General features: G+C 41.5%; 1 protein-coding gene across 1 annotated transcript in view; it reads left to right on the plus strand.

The window, feature by feature from the left end:
- SCLT1 (sodium channel and clathrin linker 1) overlaps positions 1–21166 on the plus strand; it is a 558774-nt gene that overhangs the window by 516623 nt on the left and 20985 nt on the right. The window lies entirely within an intron of this gene.

Genomic DNA, 21166 nt, shown 5'->3' on the forward strand with positions numbered 1-21166 from the left:
TAAGGGGTGTCCAGTTCGTGACCAAGATGGGGTCCTTCATTCTCTCCGGCCAGGTAATGGGGTTGGATTCTCCCTAGGGGATATTCTTGACTCTACACCTACATACATTCTAGGTACATTTAATGTAGGTTTTGCATAGCAGGAGTACACCTGATCACTGCCTTGTTTATTATATGCCTGCATATGTACACTGTTCTAGCACCATTATAGAGCTGTACCCACTATTTACTCTCTTGGTGCTCATAATCACTTTTATCTGCTTCTGTCTACTGATTATCATAGCACATGTAATCTATACCAGAATAACATTGGTTAAATAAATATATTGAAAACGTCCCACTGTGTATTCTGTATATTTTTCAGAGCACTAGTTAGCACGGAGTGACTGAGCGAAAGGTTCTGATCTGTTTCCATGATCCTTGAGGGGTCAGAGTTGTCATGATCAGTGGCTGCAGAAACTGTTTGCTCCCTGGTAAGGTTAGGGGAGCCTCTCTTGAAGGAGGCCATAGAAGAATTTCATTTCCGGCAGCCCGGCAAAGGTTTCTATTCAAACTTCTTCCTCATAAAGAAATAGTCTGGGAAATGGAGACAGGTCATGGACCTCAGGCAGTTAAACAAATATATAAAGAAGCAACCTTTCAGAATGCTGTCAATTCAGGAAATTATGTGCAACTCAATAAAGGAGATTTCATGACATCTCTCGATCTCTTGGACGCATATTTCCACATTCTCATTCATGTGAACCATCAACAGTACCTGAGGTTCGAGGTGGCATTGTGCCACCACCAGTTCAAAGTTATTCCTTTTAGCCTACGATCGGATCCAAGTTCTCAAGGGGCATAGCACCAGTAGCTTCTTTCCAGAGACGAAAAGGGCATCAGGTGTTCCCCTACCTAGATCACTGGTTAGTCAAAGGATGCTCATTACACTATGCAGACAAATCTACTTTGGCTTGTCAGCAGCTATTCAACCTTCTTGGGCTGAATTTGTATGCAGAAAAGTCTTCTATCATACCAACATTATTGCTGGTGTTTCTAGGGGCTATTCTGGACACCTAGGTCGCCAAAGCCTTCCCTTTTACAGAAAGGTTCCACAAGATAGTGGGCATGGCTACTCCTCTGATAAAAAGAAAGTCCACTTGAGTAAGAACGTTCAAATCCATACTGGGGATGCTATCCTCGTGCATTCTATTAATTCCAAACAGTCGCCTACACATGAGGCCATTGCTGGAACAGCTGGATGTGCAATGGGATCAAATCAACGGTTCGTTCAAGGATATCATCAACATCACCCCTGTAATGAAGCAAGCATTGTCATGGTGGAGAAAGGAGGTCAGCATCTCTCCAGGTCTCTCTTTCGAAGCGGCACGACCATCCTTTGTAATGACAAAGAACGCTTCCCTGGAAGGTTGGGGAGCACATCTCCAGGAGCTAGAAATCCATCGAAAAACGGTCTCTCCAAGAATCAGAGATGCACATAAATCTTCTGGAGCTAAAGGTTATATTCCTAGGAATCTAAGCGTTCGTACCCAGAATTCACAATTCTTCCTGTTTAGGAAGAACGGACAATATCCCTACCATGTTCTAGCTAGACAAGTGGTGGGGGTGAAATCGAAAAGCCTCTCATCTCAAGCCCAACAAATATGGAAATTGTTAGTGAAGCACAGCATTTCACTACTAGTCGAGCATGTCGCAGGCATAGAAAACGAATGGGCAGACTTTCTAAGTAGAACAGCGAGTGAATGCCATGATTGGGAAATAAACCTAAAACAGTTATCCCAAATCTTCAAGAAGTGGGGTACCCTGAAACATGACCTTTTTACAAAGATTCACAACAAGAAATCCAAAATGTTTTCAAGAAGATTCCCTCAGTCAGGGTCTTGGGGAATGCTCTTCAGATTCACTGATACAATGGACAGGAATGTTCGTTTATGCATTTCCACCCTTTCCTCTCATTCCAAGGGTGATACGCAAAATGAAGAGAGAGCCATGCCATCTAATTCTCATAGCCCCAGCATGGTTTGACAAAACTGATACACATAACTGCTCCGGATGTCTGTGTCTTCACCCATTCAGTTGCAACGAATGGGGAACCTGATTTCCATTGACAACAACTAAATATTCCATACTCTGATAAAGTATTAAAATTTATGGGCATGGCACCTCATGAACATGAGTTTGGAACTCTACTTATTCCAGTATTCCAGCAGAATGCAGATCTATCCTAGAACAGTCCTGTGCTGATCTATCCTAGAACAGTACTGTGCTGTTTCAACTAACAAGACGTATGTCGCAAAGTGGAAAAGATTCTGTTGCTGGTGTTCCAAAAACAATAGACATACTTTTCGCTCTTCTCCAGAGCAGCTGTTACTGTGTCTCCTTCATCTGGCAAAATCAGGCTTGGCGCACTCTTCAGTTAAGGTACATTTAGCTGGAATTTCCAGGTTCATAAGACAATGTGGTAAAATTTTGCTGTGGTCTACCAGATTGGTAAAGGAGATTATGAAGGGCCTATTCTCGCCGATAAAGCCTCCTGATATGTCCTGGCAGCCAAACACGGTCCTTTCTCAACTTAACCGCATTTTGAACCAATACACAATGCGAATATGAAATACGTTTCATGGAAAACAGCCTTTCTATTGGCTCTCACATCTGCCAGATGGATCAGTGAGATTCAAGCTTTTACTGTCATTGAACCTTTACTACAGTTCAGAAAAGATAAGTGCTGTTGAGAACCATCTTGAAATTCATCCCCAAGGTTCTAATTTGTTTTCATCTGAACAAGCTCATTATTCTCTCAACATAATTAAAGAACCATTCTTCAGCTGTGGAGAGGGCTCTCTATTCTCTGGATACCAAATGGATCAGCTTTTCATCTCTTATGCACCTCCCAGAAAGGGCTGCACACTCTCAAGAAACAGTATAGCTTGTTGGGTCTCCGTGACAATTGCTTGTTGCCACGCCACTCAAGGAAGACCACAATCCAGGAAGGTTGTTGCACATTCTAAGAGAAAGATGGCAACGTCTGCATCCTTGTTTGGTGGAGTATCGCTTCCAGATATCTGTAGAGCCGCAACGTGGTTGAAAGCTCATACCTTAACGAAACACTACTGTTTGGTTTCAGCATGGAAAGCATATGCTGCGCTCGAACAGGCAGTCTTGCGTCACCTATTTCATACAAAGTAGAGACGGTTATTCTCTTTATTTCACTGCAGTAATTTTCATGATGGTCTATTGTTCATGCTGATATCTCCATTATATGCACCTATGTTGTCTTTTACTTCACAAGGTATCATGTATGTCGAGAGTGGTTTTTGCCCAACTCCAATGTGTTATTTGCTTACTGCTAGCTACTCTGAATCAAGCATGTGAATCTATGAAGGATTTAATACAGGAGAAAAAACGAAGTACTTACCTGTACACTGTGGTTCCCCAGTATTGATATCTTTCATAGATTCACATGCGACCCGCCTACCTCCACGTTTATTGAGAACCAAAAGGGGATAGGTCCATAAACACGTAGTGGGGGCTAGACCTTATATTTAAATTGCAAAAACCTACAGTGCCCACACCACAATTACTCATTCAAGAAGGGTAAGAAACCAGTTTATTGTAACCACCCTTAGACAGCATAACTCAGTGTCTATCATTTTATGCTTTTTTTCAAATTTTCAAAAAATCATAACAGAATAAAGGACTACGTATTGGAATATTTACAAGACTAAATACACTTTGTACATACATCAAAAAACAAACATTATTTACACACTAAAAAACGTTTCTGCATCAAACATTACTAAAAATTATAATTACATCACAACCAACAAATATTACAATAAAAAACATGAAGAAAAATGATTGCCAAGGGGGTATAAGCAACTTAATAGCTTGTAAACGCTTAAATACTGGACCAGCCGGTCCTAGTGTCGTGAAGTTGTCAATTTATGAGTCAGAATAAATCAATTTTGTGTTGGTTATCATGGTTTTGCTTCCTGTCTTGTTTGACAATTTAAAATAAAATGTTTCAGCATTACTTGTGTTAAAACCTTGAAAGTATGAATATTTGTCATAAACGGTTCTTGAGCTCCCTTTTGGAGGTGTAGCACAATGTTCCCATTGATTATAATTTAAAACATTTCTAGGTTGTGCAGATTTATGTAGAAAATGGTTACCACAGTGGTTATAGCAATACATACTATCATAATTTGTAGAACCTTGCAAATAATCATGTTTGGTAAATTTAGCAGACATTACTAAATCAGACATCATATTGTTAATGCTTTCGAAGTCCCAATCATCAGCAAATGAGTTTGGTTTTGCAAAGTCACTCAAGGAGATCTTGATTTGGTGTGGATATTTCAGGATCTCGACCGGACCATAAATTTCATAGTCAGTGTTATCCCAGGCTACCCCACCAGGTATCGGATTGGCTGTGAAGTTGGCTGAAGAAAGTTCTGAAGAAACTTCTCTTTTCTCGACGTGTGAAGATGTGTGTGGTTTGAGGATCAAGTTGATGTTCTGACTTGCTGTGTCCATTTTAGCATATTTTCCCTCAATGAAGCGTCCCAAAGTAAATACCATGATGAGCCAAAGTATGAGGATAAATGCACCAAAACCCACCCAAAATTCAATCCATGGAGAAATCAGATATGTTTCTTTCAGTTGTTTCAAAAGTTCATTCGCTTTGTCTTTAAAGGATTTTGATGATGGCTGTGTCTTTGATTCACTGAAGCCGTCAGAGGAATCATCGAAGTTGATGAAGTAACCGGATGCAGTTCTGTCAATTGTTCCAATTGGTTCAGGATTTTTGTTTCTTGCATTTTCACTTGGTACTTCATTATAGATTGGTGTGTCTCTGCTAAATGTTTTTATTTGGGTTTTCAGAGGTCTGAGTTCTATTGCATTGTTGCATAGTCCTTGTTGTTCTTCTGTAGGCGTTTCGAATGTGATGAGCCTCTTCGTTAGGACCTCTGTACTTGTAGCAAACCTTGGTGTTCTGCTACTTATTGGGAGTCCACTTGGCCTACTGTTTGTTATCGGCCACATGTAGTGGTTTTACCAGGTCGATGGATACAACTCGGTTCTCCTTTTTACCAGCAAGTGGCGGTAGTACAACTGATCTTGTCCCGTTGACAGACAAGACAGGAACTGCTTTTCTGTAAGAAGGCCCAAATTCCTTCTTTACCGCGATCTTCTCCCTGACTAGATCCCCGACTTTTGGAATCCAGACAGGTCTTGCTGGGACAGGTGGTGATTCTTCAGTGGTTGTTGGTTGTTGTTTCAACTGTATGTTGCTCAGGTCTTTTCTTGTTTTGTTTAAGTCCTGCAAAATAGCCAAACGGTCTTTGACATCAAAGGTTTTTTTCTTTCACCACTGAAGTCTGACTATCAAGGTCAGAGATCAACATCCTAGTTCCAAATAATAATTCGTACGGACTGAATCCCTTCAGAGAATTTCTTGGCAAGTTATTTAGACTACGTTGGACACTTATTAGATGTTTGACCCACCCAGCTCCCGAACCTAATATCCTTTCCATTATAGATTGCTTTCCGCCTTGGTTTTTTCTTTACACCATCCCGTACCCTCAGGAAGGAAGTGAGAAGATTCCCGCTGGGCTGTGCTCATTTGGCCATCTTTTACCCCCAGGCTGGTGTGCCTGATTGAAAACAATGGTCAAACGTAACATGCTCTTAGCGTATATGCCATTTAGACTCGCAAATCTTGTATAACAGTCCGGACGTCAGCCGAGTGCTGGTGATCTACATTATAAGTGGAAACTAGCCTGTATATGTTAATCGCAAGCCATTCTTTTTACTGGTAACATTATCTGCCTTGATACGACGAGGTATTAAACTGTTTCTCTCCCCACTGCGATCTCTGTTGCAGTTTGGGCAGTTTTTTACAAACATGGTGTAGTGCAGGCTCATGCCTGGCCACCAGTACCGTGATTGTAATTCTTCCAGAGAATCTTTTAATTTAAGGTGTCTGAGACCCTCGCCCATGTGTGCGTCTGCGATTAACAAGTTTCTCCTGTCCATGTTTGGAATCACCCTATCCCCCACTCCAGGGATTCGAGCAAAAGGGACGGAGTTTGCATCGATTATGTATGTATAATTGAGTGGATAGTTGATCGGTAGTGCTGAGCAGTCGCCTTTTGATGACGTTTTCACCGCCAGCAATGTTTCACCGTCAATGTATTTTAATGTACGCTTTTTTCGAACTACGGGAGCCGAGTTAGTGGCTGCCGCTGCGGCTGTTTCAGCCAATGAATTCCCTACAACGTGAACGCCATCACGCTGGTGACTCAGTGAGTGTGTCACGTGAGTCTTTGGTAGTTCTTTTTGTAAAAGAGCTATTTGTTCCCAGAGCAGTTTCTGCTTTATTGGTGCATCTGTGTCATCTTTGTAACCGTTTTGAATCCATGTTTGCAAATCCTTGTTGTATGATTTGACGCAGTAATATGAATCTGACACTATAAGTGTCGGGAATTCGCGATCCGCATTATCTAGCGCCATTTTCAATGCTATTATTTCAGTTTGTTTTTCTGAATTAGTTTCTACCGAGTGTGATTTTGTTAATAGAGGTCTTAGTTTACCTCCGCGCCACACTTCTTTTGCAATCTCACATGTGGGGTTGTATGCTTGTTCTCCCCAAACGGAGGGTTGAGCATGTCCGTCTGTATAGATTACACAGGCGTAATGTCGTAGAGGCAGAATGTCGATTGGCAGAGGATATTTTTTTTTATATTCTAGATTTTCCATTTCTTCTAGTTCTGGATCAAAGAAGTAGTATACTTTGTCCATTGTGATTGAATTCACCCATTGTATCCATTCCGGATTCAATGTTGTTGTTGGTAAATTACACGGTGTTGTTAGTGCCTCAAAGGCTGATTCAGCTGTTCTGACTGTGATATGTCTACCGTCAGCTATGTCTTTTTCTTTAGCTATTGTGGTTTGAACTGCATGAACAATTTTTTCTTTGTTGCTGAATCTCTGTTCAGCTTTTGTGTACAAGTGTGATTTGAATGCAATTGGTACCTTTTCTCCCTCATTAGAGGTTAGGTATGTGAATCCGCATCTCCCTGGGATGACTCGGATCACAAGGTTGCGTGTATTATCACGTGTTTCTAATTTTGTTTTAATTAGCATGTCTGTTTGTAAGGATCTCAAAATTTCTGTGTGTGTTTGAGTCCAACAGGATCTTTTAAAGTCTGGTTTAATTAGCTCATAAAGGGGTTTGACCCTTTCTGCGTAATTTGCAATGTATGTTCTTCCGAAATTTAGGAAGCCTAGAATCGACTGTAAGTTTTTTAGTGTTCTAGGTGCTTGGAGTACGGCGCATTTCTCTAGGAAATTGTCAGCCAGGCTTTTGCCTTCACTTGATAATTCATATCCTAAGAACAGGACTGTCAGATGGGCAATTCTGGACTTTTTAAAGTTGAATTTGTAACCCTCTGCTGCGAACCCAAGTATTATGGTGTTCACTCTTTTCAAGTGAGTCTCCAAGTCATCATCTGTTAAGTAAATGTCATCGACATAAGATAATGCTTCATCATCATATAGTTGTAGTAATTCTGTTACTCTAGCTGAGAATACCCCCGGGCTGTTCTTATACCCCTGGGCTAACCGACAGAATTGTTTTTGAGTGCCATTTACTGAGAATGCAGTTAAATATCTGCTCTCTGGTGCTATGTTTTGACAAAAGAATCCATTGGAGATGTCCAAGGTTGTTTTGTATTTTTTGCGCACTATGTTATTCATTAGTGCAGCACTGTGTGAGTTTTGCACTGCAAAAGTTTTGCAACATGTGTTAAGGTGTCGGTAATCCAAAACTAGACGATATGAATTGTCTGGTTTGGAGACCGGAAACAAGGGATTGTTCATTTGTGAGGTGCAAGTTTCAATCACCCCCTGGTATTCTAGCTGATCTAGTATATCATTTACCTGTTTTTTAGCTTCTTGCTTAATTGGGTACTGCCTTTGTGCAGTAGGTTGTGATTTTAACTGGATTTTGTGAGGAGGAGAATCCTCATCCCATCCTACATGGTTTTTATATAAAGCAGGTGCTAAGGCCACTGCCCATTTTCTAGCAAGTGTATATTTTTTATGAATCGGAATTTGATTCGAGAAGGCAGGCATAATTACTTCTTCACCATGAGGGCACTCCCTGACAAACTCTGGTGGCCAGTCTTTTTCAGCTAGAAGGATATCATAGCCCTTGGAGAGATTATCCCAAAATAGTCCCCTTATTTTCCTAGTCTTATCTCCCTCTATACGTAATGTTATCTCGTATATCTTGTGGGGCTTGCTAACTCTGGTGTCTGCAGTTTCCACTTGAAGATATTCATTCGTGTCCACTGTCTCCAGATGATTCATAAGGACTTTGCGAGCTATGCTCACCTCTGCTGCGCTGTCTAGCATTGTCTGAGCCCACTCTCCGTTTTTCAGTTGTGTCCTCAGTATTCTCGGCATTGTTAACTACCTTGATACTGGCTACCTTCTTTTTTGGAAATTGTAATTTCTTTTTTAGTTGAGCAGGTTCCTTGTCTTTGGACTTGGCGTGCTCTTCTGGTCGTCCTCTTCTTTCCGATTTCTGCGAGGAAGTCTGAAAAGATTGAGAGGGACGTGTATCAATGTCTTGATATCTATCAGGTTTTTTAATATTATCCCTATTTCTAAGGTTATATCTATTCCCAGAGGGGTCACTCTGCGGTGACCTCTGTCTTTGGTTTGGAGATTTCTCTCTTCGCCTAGGAGACCTTCCTCGGGACTGGAATTTCTTTTCTTTAGGATTGGATTGTTTGTTTCCATCCCAGTTCTTTTTTGGTGATTTATTATTAAAAAATATTTTTTCTGGACTTTCAGTCAGTTGCGGTTTTACTGGTATTCCACCTAGACTATCTCTGCCTAGTTCTTCATAGGATTTTTCTATGATTCTGGCTATTTCAGCTGGTTGGTCTGCTATATCTGTCTCTTTTAACCTTTGGCGGATCGCCACGTTTGCTGCTTCACCTTTTATGTTGGCTAATAGTATAGCCGAGACCTGCTTGAAGTCTTTTAGTAATTTCAAGAGTTAAAGCAGGTTCTGGACCGTATTCATCTCGAATTTGTTTTAGCACATCTGGTATTACCGAAAATGGATGGAACACCGTGCGTTTTTGTGTAGATGGAAGCAAAGACTGTACCCCAAGTGTCACAGTCCTCTATGTGTGGTGCGATTCCCATTGGGAGACATATAGTCAGAATCCTGTGTTTTTCTAATGGGGTGGTGTCAGGAAACACCGCCTCTATTTGGGTAATTTTCTGTGCCAACCAGAATGGTATTTGTTCCCGTTTAGCTGGAACTTTACCTAGGCAGGATTGGATGTTCTGTGGTGTAATTTTATTTGTGTTCCCCTGGTGAGGGGTCAGCTGTGGTAGTTTAATCGCTGGCTGAATTGTTGAAGTCCGCATTACATACTGAACTAATTGTCTATGAATTTTTATTAATTGTTTTAGCTGTATTAACAGCTCTGGTGCAGGCATTCTTTCGATGTCTGGATGTGGTGTGTATCCGGCTAGGACCGGCCACGTTGCTCCTGGTCTACCTAAAGGACCGAGCCTTGTAATGTGATTGTTATGTATTAGGGCGCCATCAAATAAGAGCAAATGCTCTTGGAATTTGAGTGGTACTTTCACCTCCTCGAAAGGAGTGTAAATGTCAGGTGGTACCTCAATTTTGTAATAGTGGAAGTACTTTGTTACAGCATTAGCTGCTGGAAAATGTACCCATGAATAATATACCTCTGTCTGCCGATATTCGTGTGCCTCAATTACGAATATGACTGTGCCACCTCTAGGTGTCAGTCCATTTTCTATAAGTTTTAAGGTTATAGATCTCCTTTTAATGACCGGAATGAGTGTTATATTCGGGTCTGCTGCTTGCATGGTAGTATCAGCATCTGCGAGTTCAGTTGCTAATCTAACTGCCTCTCTTTCTTCATCACTGTCTCCCATTTTACCGACAGGATGGTATTATGTTTATTTGCAGATCAGGTTTCTTATGGAAACAGAGATTGGATGCACAATATTTTGGAACAGTGTATCCTTCAACGTTGACTATACCAAGAACCATACATAGGAGTTCCCTCCTGCGAGGTTTTGGAGGATATAACCTTTCACCCACTCCAGACGTCTTTGGAGTATAATGGGAAAAGGGGTCTGAGTGAGAAAGCACGACTGAGTTACTCTAAATGTCTTACGTTAGTTTTATCGCCCTTTCCAAACACGTTGGGCGCCATGTAGTGTAGTTCCTATCTTACCAATAGGCTCTGCGCATTGGAATAATACCTACAGCAGTAAAGGCCTAGACCAGACGTTAACTAGGTCTACTACTGTCGATACTAGACTTAATTTTTGGGTTTGCCAGCTAAGCTCAGAGTTCGCTAGAAACTTTCTCGAATGTTCAGGAAAGAATTACCTCCCCTGATTAGACAAGAAGGGATTTAGTTTATGACAACCATAGAACATGACAACTTTGCTCTCCCCTAATCAAGAGTCAATCTCGAGAGTCGTGTGAGCACAAGGCAATTATTTTACTCAGTCAGTACGTGCATTCTTAGTCTCATCAGAATGTAGAGAAAAGGAAGAGACGGCGTGTTCAATAAAAGGTGTTATTTATTGATCAGTCTCTTTTCTCATACATGAGAAATGGATCGATATTATTGCAATACTTATAGTTAAGTAAAGTGCATACATTAAAAGCAATAGTATAAAATAATACTGTAAAAACATTAATATGGTTTCTGAGCCATATGATGTTTAAAATGATTAAAATATATTTACATACACATATACATTTGACTAAACGTACTCAACTGGTGTTTCTAAATACGCCTACCCCGTGTACCTGACCTAAGTCTAATGCGTGGGCGGGAATAGAAAGTTACAGTTTAAGTTAAGTTTGTTTTTGCCAAGTGAATAACTAAAGAATTCTCTGTGAGGGGTTATTCAGTTCTGTACCTGGAATTTAGGATGAATGAGGGATGGTATCTCTTTCTCTGCTCTCGATATTCCAGGCCGCCTGCGAGGGCTGCCCGAAAGCGCCGGTGCTGGGTCTCTCGGCTTGAGATAGCAGCGCGTCTCTCAGCGCGTCAGGAAGGCGGGGCTGCTGCCAGTGGGGTCTGCTTCTGCTCTCGGCTTCGGCAAGTATGGCTGCTCCGTCTTGTCACCACGCGTGTGTTTGCATAGGGCAAGATCGGTAATATTTATACCTTAAAGGTGCCGAGATTGACGTAAGGATGGACATAGATACGTCAATAAAGATGTCATACGACTTGCTCGTTAGCACATTCTTTACTAAAGTTCTCGGTGAAATCAAAACAATGGCCGCAGGGTTTTTCCCAGGTTGTCATAGGTTTGATTTGTTATGAGAACGTCGTATGCCTTATCAGGGGCTGGAGGAATGTCGCTTGTCTAATTAGATCTCAAGCGTTATGACCTAATCAGATAACACGTTCCTGTGCCGTAGTGTGACTGCGTCAGATAACGGTATCTGCATCATGGGGGCTTGTCTTGCCTCATGGGCTGACTGTTAGTTAACTTGATAGTTAGTTTAACCAGAATAGGGTCAGGAATAGGGGGATCGATTCAGAACCTATAGGAATACACGACAGTAGAAGCTCCAGGCTGATAGCTATCCTGAAGCAAGGAGATATCTACACATCACCAATAGCATGGGCCCAGGAAGCAGGAGAGTAGAATGTCCACCATCATGTCAGATTGCATATGCCCTCATCTAGGCTGTGGCAAGTTGGAATCCACCATGCCTTGTAGCCTTGAGTACCTTATTATTGAAGCTCCCTCAGGACTTCCACGAGAGACGGATCCAAGTTGTGTCACCAGGATTATTGAGGGAGTGGGGGATTACGAGAGTACCATGACCACCATTGTGCTGGATTGTATAGCCCCGCATCTAGACTGTGGCAAGTTTGAATCCACAATACTGAGTAGTCCGGAATACATTCACCCTGAGGCTCCGTCAGCACCTCTAAGTCCGGGACAATCATGTTGAATCAACTGTATGTTCCCATGTTAGGCCCATTTAGCAAAGCTGCTAATTTCTTACACTGTCCTCTTTTACACAATAACAATTCTGCCATGAACTTTTGCACATATTTGCATGCATGACAAAGTTGGATTAGTTTCTCTGAAATATACATCTAGCTTAGCACAACATTATCACAATGCCTCGAACATCATGTACAAGTCCTCTTTACGCACTATGTACGAATGATGTTCTATCTTCATCCATGGGGCGACAGAGCTATCTAGATATCCATAACATCGCTAATCTACAATGTACATCGCAAGGCTGCTTTCTATTATAAATAATAGGCATCCCGATAGATTAGCAGAGGAGACACTACAGCTGACACAGAGGGTCCCTGCATGCTGAGACTTCACCATGTAGCGGTCTGTCATTTCGTAAGGGGTGTCCAGTTCGTGACCAAGATGGGGTCCTTCATTCTCTCCGGCCAGGTAATGGGGTTGGATTCTCCCTAGGGGATATTCTTGACTCTACACCTACATACATTCTAGGTACATTTAATGTAGGTTTTGCATAGCAGGAGTACACCTGATCACTGCCTTGTTTATTATATGCCTGCATATGTACACTGTTCTAGCACCATTATAGAGCTGTACCCACTATTTACTCTCTTGGTGCTCATAATCACTTTTATCTTCTTCTGTCTACTGATTATCATAGCACATGTATTCTATACCAGAATAACATTGGTTAAATAAATATATTGAAAACGTCCCACTGTGTATTCTGTATATTTTTCAGAGCACTAGTTAGCACGGAGTGACTGAGCGAAAGGTTCTGATCTGTTTCCATGATCCTTGAGGGGTCAGAGTTGTCATGATCAGTGGCTGCAGAAACTGTTTGCTCCCTGGTAAGGTTAGGGGAGCCTCTCTTGAAGGAGACCATAGAAGAATTTCATTTCCGGCAGCCCGGCAAAGGTTTCTATTCAAACTTCTTCCTCATAAAGAAATAGTCTGGGAAATGGAGACAGGTCATGGACCTCAGGCAGTTAAACAAATATATAAAGAAGCAACCTTTCAGAATGCTGTCAATTCAGGAAATTATGTGCAACTCAATAAAGGAGATTTCATGACATCTCTCGATCTCTTGGACGCATATTTCCACATTCTCATTCATGTGAACCATCAACAGTACCTGAGGTTCGAGGTGGCATTGTGCCACCACCAGTTCAAAGTTATTCCTTTTAGCCTACGATCGGATCCAAGTTCTCAAGGGGCATAGCACCAGTAGCTTCTTTCCAGAGACGAAAAGGGCATCAGGTGTTCCCCTACCTAGATCACTGGTTAGTCAAAGGATGCTCATTACACTCTGCAGACAAATCTACTTTGGCTTGTCAGCAGCTATTCAACCTTCTTGGGCTGAATTTGTATGCAGAAAAGTCTTCTATCATACCAACATAATTGCTGGTGTTTCTAGGGGCTATTCTGGACACCTAGGTCGCCAAAGCCTTCCCTTTTACAGAAAGGTTCCACAAGATAGTGGGCATGGCTACTCCTCTGATAAAAAGAAAGTCCACTTGAGTAAGAACGTTCAAATCCATACTGGGGATGCTATCCTCGTGCATTCTATTAATTCCAAACAGTCGCCTACACATGAGGCCATTGCTGGAACAGCTGGATGTGCAATGGGATCAAATCAACGGTTCGTTCAAGGATATCATCAACATCACCCCTGTAATGAAGCAAGCATTGTCATGGTGGAGAAAGGAGGTCAGCATCTCTCCAGGTCTCTCTTTCGAAGCGGCACGACCATCCTTTGTAATGACAAAGAACGCTTCACTGGAAGGTTGGGGAGCACATCTCCAGGAGCTAGAAATCCATCGAAAAACGGTCTCTCCAAGAATCAGAGATGCACATAAATCTTCTGGAGCTAAAGGTTATATTCCTAGGAATCTAAGCGTTCGTACCCAGAATTCACAATTCTTCCTGTTTAGGAAGAACGGACAATATCCCTACCATGTTCTAGCTAGACAAGTGTTGGGGGTGAAATCGAAAAGCCTCTCATCTCAAGCCCAACAAATATGGAAATTGTTAGTGAAGCACAGCATTTCACTACTAGTCGAGCATGTCGCAGGCATAGAAAACGAATGGGCAGACTTTCTAAGTAGAACAGCGAGTGAATGCCATGATTGGGAAATAAACCTAAAACAGTTATCCCAAATCTTCAAGAAGTGGGGTACCCTGAAACATGACCTTTTTACAAAGATTCACAACAAGAAATCCAAAATGTTTTCAAGAAGATTCCCTCAGTCAGGGTCTTGGGGAATGCTCTTCAGATTCACTGATACAATGGACAGGAATGTTCGTTTATGCATTTCCACCCTTTCCTCTCATTCCAAGGGTGATACGCAAAATGAAGAGAGAGCCATGCCATCTAATTCTCATAGCCCCAGCATGTTTTGACAAAACTGATACACATAACTGCTCCGGATGTCTGTGTCTTCACCCATTCAGTTGCAACTAATGGGGAACCTGATTTCCATTGACAACAACTAAATATTCCATACTCTGATAAAGTATTAAAATTTATGGGCATGGCACCTCATGAACATGAGTTTGGAACTCTACTTATTCCAGTATTCCAGCAGAATGCAGATCTATCCTAGAACAGTCCTGTGCTGATCTATCCTAGAACAGTCCTGTGCTGTTTCAACTAACAAGACGTATGTCGCAAAGTGGAAAAGATTCTGTTGCTGGTGTTCCAAAAACAATAGACATACTTTTCGCTCTTCTCCAGAGCAGCTGTTACTGTGTCTCCTTCATCTGGCAAAATCAGGCTTGGCGCACTCTTCAGTTAAGGTACATTTAGCTGGAATTTCCAGGTTCATAAGACAATGTGGTAAAATTTTGCTGTGGTCTACCAGATTGATAAAGGAGATTATGAAGGGCCTATTCTCGCCGATAAAGCCTCCTGATATGTCCTGGCAGCCAAACGCGGTCCTTTCTCAACTTAACCGCATTTTGAACCAATACACAATGCGAATATGAAATACGTTTCATGGAAAACAGCCTTTCTATTGGCTCTCACATCTGCCAGATGGATCAGTGAGATTCAAGCTTTTACTGTCATTGAACCTTTACTACAGTTCAGAAAAGATAAGTGCTGTTGAGAACCATCTTGAAATTCATCCCCAAGGTTCTAATTTGTTTTCATCTGAACAAGCTCATTATTCTCTCAACATAATTAAAGAACCATTCTTCAGCTGTGGAGAGGGCTCTCTATTCTCTGGATACCAAATGGATCAGCTTTTCATCTCTTATGCACCTCCCAGAAAGGGCTGCACACTCTCAAGAAACAGTATAGCTTGTTGGGTCTCCGTGACAATTGCTTGTTGCCACGCCACTCAAGGAAGACCACAATCCAGGAAGGTTGTTGCACATTCTAAGAGAAAGATGGCAACGTCTGCATCCTTGTTTGGTGGAGTATCGCTTCCAGATATCTGTAGAGCCGCAACGTGGTTGAAAGCTCATACCTTAACGAAACACTACTGTTTGGTTTCAGCATGGAAAGCATATGCTGCGCTCGAACAGGCAGTCTTGCGTCACCTATTTCATACAAAGTAGAGACGGTTATTCTCTTTATTTCACTGCAGTAATTTTCATGATGGTCTATTGTTCATGCTGATATCTCCATTATATGCACCTATGTTGTCTTTTACTTCACAAGGTATCATGTATGTCGAGAGTGGTTTTTGCCCAACTCCAATGTGTTATTTGCTTACTGCTAGCTACTCTGAATCAAGCATGTGAATCTATGAAGGATTTAATACAGGAGAAAAAACGAAGTACTTACCTGTACACTGTGGTTCCCCAGTATTGATATCTTTCATAGATTCACATGCGACCCGCCTACCTCCACGTTTATTGAGAACCAAAAGGGGATAGGTCCATAAACACGTAGTGGGGGCTAGACCTTATATTTAAATTGCAAAAACCTACAGTGCCCACACCACAATTACTCATTCAAGAAGGGTAAGAAACCAGTTTATTGTAACCACCCTTAGACAGCATAACTCAGTGTCTATCATTTTATGCTTTTTTTCAAATTTTCAAAAAATCATAACAGAATAAAGGACTACGTATTGGAATATTTACAAGACTAAATACACTTTGTACATACATCAAAAAACAAACATTATTTACACACTAAAAAACGTTTCTGCATCAAACATTACTAAAAATTATAATTACATCACAACCAACAAATATTACAATAAAAAACATGAAGAAAAATGATTGCCAAGGGGGTATAAGCAACTTAATAGCTTGTAAACGCTTAAATACTGGACCAGCCGGTCCTAGTGTCGTGAAGTTGTCAATTTATTCCACCCAAGAAAGACTGACAACGCGTTTCAAGAACCAGGCACAAAGTCACTGGTCTATCATCAGTGCTGTTTATTCTTTGTATCTGAAAAGATGCAAACACATTGTTTTACTTTAACAGGCAAATTCATAGTGAGTGCCTTTCTCTAATCGTGGGCAAGGAGTGATAATAAAGGATAGCTACATACCAAAATTGTTTTAAAGAGGGGCGTGATGGTTAATCTTCTTGTGGTCCAACTCGCTAGTTATTGTGGTGGCCAGACAGAGATGTCTAAAAAAGATGGGAAATTGGTTTTCAATTTAACCCACTCGGGTCTTTTAATTATCAAGCTCCAGTCAAAGATGTAAAAAAAGGGGAGAAGCGTACCTTATTTTTTGTGAACTGCCGTAGCACGGCGAATTTTGCTTGTACGACGTCACCATCAAGGTGTAATTCTACAACAGTAATGGCATAGGTTTCAATCATGTGGTTTTTTCAAAACATTCTAAGTGAGTGGATATAACTCACAGAAGAATTAGCCTACCTTACTGAAGTATCTTGTTCTTAAAGATTTAAAGGGAGAAACCGCAGTCACCGTCCTGTAATAGAACGAAACGCCGATTTCAAAAAAAGATCTCTCAAAAATATTGAATGAATGCTCAGACCACGATAAGGCGGTGTTTGTAAATACCTGCTCCTCTGCCACAGCACGCCCGCACTCGAGTCTGCTTTCTTTCAATAAAGATGGCCGCCGCACTTTTTCTGTTTGTTTTATACTTCCTGGTGCAAAATTGCATTATGGGACTTGTTTTATACTTCCTGGTGCAAAATTGCATTCTGGGACTTGTAGTCGCATTTAATCAAATCGCATATTCTAGGCGCCATGGAGACGCATATATACGCAACATGTTTGCCTATCCATTTTATCGTGCTAATGCGATCAAACTAATGACATTTTTGGTGTATGCGCTGATAAATTATGAAGCGCATTGGTACTGTACCCCATGCTAAAGGTACTTCTCAAGATTTGAAGTATATTGCAACTTGAGCATCATACGATGTTATTCTCAACACATCTCATGGCCGTGGACCACAATTTTTAAAATTATCTAAATAGATCGAAAGGACCACAGGTCAAACCGATGCAGGTCAGCTCTGATGAATTTTACCAGACAAGTGTTATATATGCGCTATCTCAGACAGGCTATTGAGGCCAGTCTGTGCGCTGTTGAACTTTAGAATAAGATATGCTTCTTTCTGTAATAGAACTCGCTCAACGTCATGGCATTTAGACTTGGGATTCATGGTGTACAGTACAGACCATTGGAGTTGTTGTTCGTTGTGGCCCTTTTCGCAGAAATGTTCTACCATCGGAGCAGACATTACCTGCTTCTTAATCCGGGATCGGTGCTGGCTGATTCTTTGATTCACTTGTTGACTGGTTTTTCCTATATAAAGGGACTGGCACGGACATAATACCATGTAGACAACATTCTTAGTTCTGCAATTGGAGAAATCCTTGTGTCTCCACTTTATGCCTCGGTGAACAAACTCGTCACCTTCAATTGTACTGGAACAGGCGACGCAATTTCCACACTTATGGTGGCCTTCAATCGGCTTAAGGTTCCATTGCGCAAGTAGATCACTTTTAGGCTTTGGAATAGCGATGTCCGCCCTAATGAGTTCTTCACCAATACTGCGATTTTTTTCTGTAGGCAAAAATGGGTTTGGGAAACGGGCAATTCAACCCCTCCAATAAATGCCAGTTCTTTAAAACCGCTTGTCGTAGTTTGTGTGTGTCCGGACAGAAAGTTGTAACACACACGAGTTTGTTCAACGGTGTGCGTTGTTTGGGTTGCAAAAGACATTCCCTAGGCGTGTACTTGGCAGGTTTGAGCGAATGCTTAAGGAGCTTCCTAGGGTAGCCTCTTTCTTGCATATCGGAACAAAAAGCTTGTGCATGTCGCTCATACTCCTGCACATCTGAGCAATTGCGCCTGATTCTGAGTAACTGTCCATAGGGCAGATTAGCTTTTAAGCTACGCGGATGTGAGCTCCTATGGTGCAAGATAGTATTCCTATCAGTGTCTTTCTTATGTAATGATGTTATCAACCGTCCGTCCTCACATCTTAACGCAATATCCAAAAATGTCATGTGACTGGCACTATTGAAAACTTTATGTCTCTGTGCCTTGTGTTAAGCCATCCGTGAAAAGACATTAACTCGGTCTGGCTCCCCTGCCACAGGAGCCAGACGTCGTCAATGTACCGGTACCACTGTATAATTTGTTGCCTGAAAGGGTTATTGGTATCAACGAACTTCTCCTCGTACTGCGCCATGAAGAGCACCGCCATTTCTGGGGCGTAAGGACATCCCATGGCGGTGCCCTTCACTTGCATGTAATACTAGCTATTGAAGGTAAAATAGTTTCTCTTCAATGCTATTGCCGCAAGTTCCAAAATGAAACCAGTAGGGACTCGATGTGGTCTTTCTCTTTGGTCCAGATATAATTGCATGACTTCTAGGGCTTCCTCTTGTGGAATTTGGGTGTATAAGGACATAACGTCCATTGTCACCATGATTTGCGATCTGGGATCGAAGCTGGTGCCTTCCACTTTGAGCAAAAAATCAGTCGTATCACGCAAATATGATTTGACTTGGCCCAGAAACGATTTCAAGAAAAAATCTACATATTGCGCAATCGGCTCTAAACCGGAATCACACCCGGAAACGATGGGGCGTCCGGGGGGGTTCTTGCATGCTCTTATGGATCTTCGGAAGAAGATAAAGGACATGGGTCCTTGGGCATTTCTTAGTAAGATAATCGTATTCTTTATTGCCCAGGAAACCACTCTCTTTGCCAAAGTCCAAAACTTTGGAAATTTGGCCCTGAATGTCTCTAGTAGGGTCCTCCGTTAATGCACTATACCAGGTGGTGTTTTTCACTTGCTTCTCCCCCTCTGCCAAGTACATAGAGCGAGGCCAGATGACTATAGCCCCGCCCTTGTCGGCTTGTTTAATGACAATAGAAGGGTCATTCTTTAGCGAGCCAATTACCTCTCTCTGATGTTTATTCATATTCTGTTGAGTAAAGGTCTTAGCTTTCTCCATCTTGGTAATGGAAGACAGCAGTACTTTTTCAAAAGCTTGCACTTGTTTTGGAATATTAGTGTAAGGAACGAACTTGGATTTGTTCCTAAGACCAGTTGTTTCTGTGCTTTCAATAAACGGGGTATTGGCAAAAAACGCCTTCAGTTTGACCTTGCGGCAAAACTCTATTGCCTCCATTTTGAGCTTGGTATAATCAGTGTTTTTACTGGGTACAAATTTTAACCCAAGATTAAGTACCGCTTCCTCTTCCATGGATAATACTCTAGATGATAAATTGACTACAGTTGTTGATCTTCCTATGACTTGTAGTTGCTGCTCCTGGTTCGCATTTCCCATGGTGCCTTGTACCTGGGTTTTGTTTGTTTGCCCTTCTCTAAAAAAAGACACTCCTTTCTTTTGATTTCTGTTATCAGACCCTGAGGAGTCCGAAGAAGACGTGCTTGAAAACGTGGTGAATCTGTTTCTCGATCTACCTTGGTAGGTTGACAAAGCCTGACGGGAGTCCTGCTGTGAATAGTAGTCCTCTCGCAAAAACGGATATACCAGCTCAATTTTAAATGGCTTGACGTCGCGTTCGTATCTATTATTCTTGTCCGTAATAGTGTTGTCCGTAAAAGATTGAATTTCTTTTTCAATTTTCTCTAAGAGCGACTTAGCATCGGTGACCACCTGGCTGGTCTCTATGGCCTTAGTCAGTTCCTCTATTTCTTCTGCCTCCTTGGTGCATAATCTTTGTGCCGTTTCGATTGTATGGACCATGAGGTCCCGGCTGCACTTAGTGTTAATGTAGCTAAATCCTTTTCTGTACTCTGTATCTTCTGTAAAGATAACGGGGACGTTCTTGACCTGAAGGCCCCAAGGGATAGTGCCACCCTTGAGGTGCTTCAGGAGAAAGTGCCCGTGTAACTCTGTTCTCACGTGCTTTTTACGTAATCGAATCAACTTATCGGATTCGTTCTGCTGTTTAGCACTAGTGCTTAACGCCACTGAGGAAAAAGGGGATGAGGCTATTAAATTTTGGATATGAGTCTCACTAAAGGACAATGTGTCCTTTTCTGCCATATTCAGGAGAGACGGATAGTCCCTCCACCCTACTAAATATATGTACTAATTAAAGGACTATCTTGAGTCCTAAGATCCCTCGCGGGTGAAAACCCGCCCTAATTATTGAGAACCAAAAGGGGATAGGTCCATAAACACGTAGTGGGGGCTAGACCTTATATTTAAATTGCAAAAACACACAGTGCCCACACCACAATTACTCATTCAATATTCAAGAAGGGTAAGAAACCAGTTTATTGTAACCACCCTTAGACAGCATTACTCGGTGTCTATCATTTTATGCTTTTTTTCAAATTTTCAAAAAATCATAACAGAATAAAGGACTACGTATTGGAATATTTACAAGACTAAATACACTTTGTACATACATCAAAAAACAAACATTATTTACACACTAAAAAACGTTTCTGCATCAAACATTACAAAAAATTATAATTACATCACAACCAACAAATTTTACAATAAAAAACATGAAGACAAATGATTTCCAAGGGGGTATAAGCAACTTAATAGCTTGTAAACGCTTAAATACTGGACCAGCCGGTCCTAGTGTCGTGAAGTTGACAATTTATTCCACCCAAGAAAGACTGCCGACGCGTTTCA

The sequence above is a fragment of the Lissotriton helveticus genome, chromosome 2_1 (assembly GCF_964261635.1).
Source record: "Lissotriton helveticus chromosome 2_1, aLisHel1.1, whole genome shotgun sequence".
Taxonomy (NCBI): Eukaryota; Metazoa; Chordata; class Amphibia; order Caudata; family Salamandridae; genus Lissotriton; species Lissotriton helveticus.